General features: G+C 42.7%; 1 long non-coding RNA gene across 1 annotated transcript in view; it reads left to right on the top strand.

Annotated features, from left to right (window-relative positions):
- Positions 1-1,749: 1,749 nt before the first annotated feature.
- Positions 1,750-6,717, top strand: part of LOC120100960 (uncharacterized) — a 47,722-nt gene continuing 42,754 nt past the window's right edge. The window contains exon 1 of the long non-coding RNA XR_005501377.2: positions 1,750-2,718. This is a non-coding gene — a long non-coding RNA (uncharacterized LOC120100960). The remainder of the gene's footprint in view (positions 2,719-6,717) is intronic.

Genomic DNA, 6,717 nt, shown 5'->3' with positions numbered 1-6,717 from the left:
GAGTTATCCAGACTGGCCTCAGACTTAACATATGGCCACGTAGGTGAGGCTGATCTTGGACTTCTGATCCCCCTGCCTCTGGTTCCCTGTGCTGAGATTCTAGGCAGTAGGTACCACGTCTGGTTTTCTGCTGCTGGAGCTCAAACCTAGGGCTGTTTGCACGTGTAGGTAGGCACTCTACCCCCCAGCAACCCGCCGGCCCCGTGCAAGTCCTTTATCCAGGCATCTTGAAACCTGGCAGTTGTGCTTTGCCCGTCCAACCTCCGCTTCTGTGCTGACACAAACGAATAAACGCGACCATAACGGTTGAAATGTAGTTAGAAACACAATTGAGAACATCTGTATTGTAAGCAGAAATAAATTAGAAATACCGAAGTGGTTTTGTAGCTGTGAAAAAGGGAAGGAATAATAATAAAAAAAAAAATAACCCACAGTACCTGGATTAAGCGGCGATAAATAATGTATAAAGCAAAAAATCTCATTACCCCCTGTGCAAACTCCCCCCATCCGATGAAATATATTTTATGAATGTAGTAGCTGTAATAATAACCAAAGCATTTGTTTTTTTCCCCCCACAAACTTTCCATTTCACAACTGTGAGATTGTTTGGATTTACAAGTGAGGCTGGGAACATCCTGAGGTTCCTGGGGCTTGGTCTCTTCCTTATGACCTTCAACTCCAGGAGTCTGTGCGGTGCCACACTGCGCTATTTATCACGTGTTTTGTGTGGGTGAAACGGTCCCCAAAGGAAGCGACACAAGCCCAGGAAGGGCCGAAGCACTAATCGTGCCAGCCCGGAGGAAAAGGCCTTAGGGTTCTCTCACGGGGTGCTTCTTCTGCGTATGCCTACCACACCTGGCCACCTCCAGAGTGCCGGCTGATGGTGGTGAGATCCGGCCGTTTCTGATGCCACCGTAGGCGAGGTGACAGCTATGAGAGAAGTGCCCTTTGTCTGACTGACATGTGGGATCAATAGAGGGATGGCCAGGAGTGGTCCTTTGGGCCTTCTTCTCAAAGTAGCCAGGAGATAAAGGTCCTCTGCCTGCTGGCCCGTCTGCCTCATTCCTGGGCCTGCTGTCCCTTCCAGTTTCCCTGGTTCCTTTTTGTTTTTTGCAAGCCCATGGAGCAAATCTGGGACACCATGGGACCCAGAAGCATGCTGAAGGGTGAGCAGTGGTGTCAATAACAAAAAAACCAGTTCTCCTGGGCGAGGCAGGGTGAGCACTAGATCTTTTAAGATATGTGAGGGCAAGGAGCAGAGCCAGCTGGCTGGGCGACATTTTTACATAATAGGAGCCATCCTATGCCTATCTCAGACAGCTGAGGATTCCTTCTGAACTTTAATCAGTGAATTAGTGTACATCCCACCTGGCTTTCTGAAGTCCTTGGAAGGGCTCCTGAGCCTGCCACAGAGATCCCCCGAAGATAGGCAGGTGCTGTTCTGACTTGTGCCCAGAGTCGTCTCTGCCCAGTCCCGACCGGATCACAGCTGAGCAGAATGACCCTATCAGCTCCTTTCTATCACGACATCACCGTATAGATTCTTTCTGGATCAGTCAGAAGCTCATGAACTCATGACCGTGTCCCACCTCCCCCCATTTTGTTGTGTGTCTGGTTCAGTTTGGATGTGGGTTAGGAGGTGTGTGACACCCTTGCTATAGGTGACATTGGGCCAGACAGTGGCTGCCACTCAGTTAACTGGAACAGGGAGATGACACTACTTTTCTTTTTTTCTTTTGGTGGCAAGTGAATAAAGTCACATAAGAAAAGGGGTTTAAAATGTCGTCGGTGTGGTGAGATTAGAAAAAGGAGTGATCTCCTGCCAGCTTCACTTACCGATTGAGGACCGCATCAAACAATAGAGATGAAGACAGCTTCGAAAAGAAGAAAGCATCCAGCGTCAAGGCTTGGGCATTATGGGATGCCCATGGCAACTGCTTTTTCTGTGGCTACTTGTTCTTACCAAGATGCGCAGCCCACTGAACCAGCACCCAGGACCCAGAAGCTGGAGATAACTGTGTCTGCTGGTATCTTTGTACACCCCAACTTTCTCAGGAGCTCCTCCAGCATTTTGAAACTTTGTCTCTTGTTTCCTCTGTTCCTGAGATAGAGGGACAAGTATCTCCTGATACGGTTGTTGGGGAAACAGGATTGCAATGGATTCCCTAAAATAGCTTTTAAGGACAAAAGTTCTGTGAAGGACATACGTCATGCATGCTCTCCTTCTGTGCAGGGAGTAGGCACATCTCCACATCCCCCTAGGACCTCAAGCTGATAACAGCACGGACCTATGGAATCAGGACAAGGAAATGGTTCTGCTCCTGTAGCAATCTAGGTCTCCGAGTCCGCTAGGATGCAATGAGCAGATTGCATCGTCAGGAAAAAGGTTAAGCGCCAATATTTTGGACAGGAGGTGGTTAGATGCATTTTTTTTAAGCCCTTGAATTTACCTGATGGTTTCTGTGCCCTTGTGTGGACTACAGCCCGTTTCAGGTTATGAGTAAATTTAACATCACAAAGGAGGTCATTTGAAACTGTTTCCATCGGTTGCCCCGCCTCCTCGGCTGCCCCTTCAGTCTCCCTTTCTCGGTGTCTTCACCAATTTGGCAACTTTCTGATCACCTAGAGTGGGAACACTAAGCGGCTTTCGAAATGTTTTGAAACTTTTATGGGACAGCTGTGGAAAGACGGAAGCTTTCAGAAACCCACCAATATAAGGTAAGAGACTATTTATCTGTTAGTGCTTTCAAACCCACAGTTTCTTTTTGAACTAATTTTAGACTCATGAAAATTGACATTAGCCTCAGCAGAGTTTTTTTGTGTCCCTCACCCCACTTTGGTGTATATTGAACCTCTCCCTTCATCATAACACGACCGCCAGGAGTAGAGAATGAACTCTCGTACGTTATCAACTAAGCCACAGGCTTCATTCAAAGCACGCCAGTGGCGTGGCTAATGTCCCCTTCCTGTCCCAAAGCCCTGTCCAGGAATGCTGTACTGCTCTTAGCTATTCATTCTCATTAGGCACCTCCTCCTCGCTGACCTCTCCTCCTCAGCCTCCTCATCCATTGTAATCTTGGCATTTTTCTCAGGCTGCTTACCAACCAGTGACTTGGTAGAACATCTTTTAATCGGTTTACTTAATGTGCTTTCGTGGTTGGGATGAGGCAATGCAAGAATACCACAGAAGGATACTGTCTCTTTCTGGATGGCATCCTACCCAGGGATGCCCCATGCTTTATGTGCCCTGTTACTGATTATTTTAGGCTCGATTGCTTCATTAAGTTGGGGGCTGCTGGTTTTCCCATCAGATGGCTGTATTAGATAGGTACTTATTTTGTTTATAGGTAGGCAATTATTTCGCCCCGTTGACCCATTTTGAATTTCCCCTTTTTGTAATATGAGAGAAAATGCCTCTAATCTCGTCTATCTGGTCTCATGCACAGCGAGTGGCATATATTTTGGGTATTCTTTTTTTTTTTTTTTTGGTTCTTTTTTTCGGAGCTGGGGACCGAACCCAGGGCCTTGCGCTTCCTAGGTAAGCACTCTACCACTGAGCTAAATCCCCAGCCCCTTGGGTATTCTTTTTGTTATTCTTTCCTACGCTCTTTTGCAGAAGGCATCTCCTGCTGGTTCCAGATGTTTCCCTACCGTTGTGTTCAGTTGCATGGTACTCCATTCTGAGGAGTGTCTCCTAGTGTATTTGTTCTTCCACATGTGTGTTTCCACTGCTTTGCAATTACAATCAGGGAAGGAATCAACAAATCCATGCTCATGCATTGTGTTCAATATCAGAGCTACCACCCTTAAGAAGTGGAATTATTAGGTCAGAATGAAACACTTACCTATACCTAATTTTCCTGTGCAGCTAGCACAGCTGTTCTATCAATTTGAACTCTTGATGGGAAACTGTGGAGATGGCTGATCTCTCTCCACAGCTTCACAAACAAGCTTCCGTTTCACCTTTCTTAATTTTTTTAAATCAGTATTTTGATCTTTCATTCCTCTATCTTTGAGGTTCCCATGTATTAATATTAGTCCTTCTGCTCCAGTACACAGCATGAATAGCTCCCCTATTTCATAGCCATCATGCGATGCCCTATATGGTGCTGCTGTTACAGAAATGATTTTTTAAATCATAGTTAGAAACCTGTTTCTTTTTTTAACCAAAGTTAAATAATAACTCCGTCATTTTCCCCATATGATATGGTCTCAGTTTTTATATTTAGAACCTTAATCCACTCTGTTTATTCCACTGCTGCCTGTGAAATATGAGTCTCATTTGATCTTTCTTCTCCCAAATGACTACCGAGAAGCTTCAAACTATTTATTTAAAAGTTGCCCATTTCTCCAGTGACTTTGCTACTTTTGTGAAACAGTAAACTTCTGTACGTATTGGGTCTGATTCCATACGCATAGTCTACTAGTGTTTTTGTCTATTTAACTATTCTCTATTCATGCTCCAGCGCATACTCTCGTTTTATAGAATTGTAAGAGTTTTAATCTCAATTATGTCTCCATTAAGTAAGAGAGTGATTTTTAGTGCTAATCACATTGAGGAAATGTTCATCTTTTTCTATTTAAGGAATAGCATTACCATTAATATAATTAATATATATTAAGTTTTGTCAAATGATAAACTTTTTCCTTAACAATTTTTCATTGCAAATGTGATGGCTGGCTTTAATTGTCAATTTGATACACTCTAAAGTCACTCTGGAGGGAGTCTCAATGAGTGATTGTCTAGATTAGGTTGGTTTGTGAACATGTCTGTGGGAGATTATTTTGTTTATACCAACTGAGATAGGAAATCCTGTCCACTGTGGGTGGCACCATTCCCTAAGAAGAGGATTCTGAACTACACAAGAGTGGAAAAAGTGATCTGAACACAAGCATGCTTGTACTTATTCACTGGTCTCTGCTCTTGACTGTGGATGTGATATGACTAGCTGCTTAGGTTCCTGCCACCTTGACATCTCTACAACAATGTGCTGTAATCTGAAATTTTAGGCCAAATGAACCCTTTTTTCTTCAATTTGCTTTTGTTAGGGCACTTTGTCATGGCAACATGAAAGGAAACTAAGACAAAAACAGCAACGACAAAATAATTTTTTTATGTGTTGTGCCAATCTGTATGTATTTTCAAAACATATGTGCCTGGGGAGGCCAGAAGAGAGTGTTTGATCCTTTGGAACTATAATTACAGATGCTTTTGAGCCACCATGTGGGTTCTGGGAAGTGGGCCCCAGTCCTTTGCTGGTGTAGCCAGTGCTCTTAACCACTGACAGAGCTTCCAAGCACTGGCAGCAACTTTGTATCTGGAGGAACGTTCATGATGCGGCCTCCCTTAGGCATCTTTGCTGGTATTTCATCACCTATGACCCATAATGATGAGCGCTTTGGCGCTGTAGCTTTCCTCCTTATTGTCTTTGTTTCTGTTTGTTGCATTAAGAAAGGTTGAAACACTTTCTTTCCTTCTGAGCTCTCTGGAACAGTGCAGAGAGCTCCAGACCAACTGATATTTGAGGTTTGGCGGTTTGTTTGACAAATTCTTCCTCGAAATCATGTGTTTGGAGATTGCTTTTGTGAGGCTGTTCCTTGACATTCTTTTTTTTAATATGGAAATTGATTTGATTTCTAACTTAACTAGTGCAATGTGTTTTCCTTAAGAAATTATCCACCTTGTACATTTATTTGCATAGAGACTTGTAACCTGGACTTAGAATTTTCAAGTGTCTTTTCTTTTGTGATCATTTTCCTCGTTATGATTCTTACTTTGTATTTGTCTGCATCCCTCTTCTTTTTCTGATGTTAAATAGTGGCTTACCTGCTTTGTTAACATATCCCCAAGTCGTGATGCCCGTGCTCTTATTAATTTGCCTATGCAGCATTGTAAGAATCTCCATTTTGCTTCACTCCTATTCCCCAGTTGTAATAGTTTTATATTGTCAAAATACTGTATCTCATTTTGGTTTTATATGTACATTTTTATGTTTTTAAATGATTGCTCACAGATCTCCTTTTTTTTTTTTTGACATTTTCTTCCAGTTATAATTTGATTGGATAAAGCTCATTTTATCAAGTACAGTTTATGGGCACAGACTTCTGTAAGCCCTTATATATTAAAAGTTGTGCTACTAATAATCCTTTGCTCATAATTTTTAAGCTTTTAAGCAATTTTAGTCCATTATTGGCTTCTTTGTATATTGGTTTTTCAAACTCTGATGTTAGTTGAATTTGTTTGCTGATAAGTTGCCTCTGTCTGTCTCCCTGTCTGTCTGCCTCCCTGTCTGTCTGTCTGCCAGCCTGCCTTTCTGTCTCTTCCTTCTTTTTGGCACAGAACTCTTTGTGGATTTCATCATCGTATCTTAAATCTCATAGTCTTTCTAAAATATGCCTTAGTTTTCATTATTCTTAGTTAATTTTCTCAGGTCTCTACTCTGCTTTTCCAGTGTGTAAAATCAGGCCATTTTATGTTGATAGAACTTTCTCATATTACACCTTTTAAGAGATATTGTAGGGGCTGGGGATTTAGCTCAGTGGTAGAGTGCTTGCCTATGAAGCGCAAGGCCCTGAGTTCGGTCCCCAGCTCCGAAAAAAAGAACCAAAAAAAAAAAAAAAAGATATTGTAGTTTTTCTTTCTCTTCTTTGGGGAATAAAGTGACACAGACCCTGTCCCCGACCCCCTGCACCTGTAGCATTTTGTCTAATCTTCAC

Source organism: Rattus norvegicus, chromosome 2, assembly GCF_036323735.1.
Source record: "Rattus norvegicus strain BN/NHsdMcwi chromosome 2, GRCr8, whole genome shotgun sequence".
NCBI lineage: Eukaryota > Metazoa > Chordata > Mammalia > Rodentia > Muridae > Rattus > Rattus norvegicus.
This window is presented reverse-complemented; position numbering and strand designations above follow the sequence as displayed.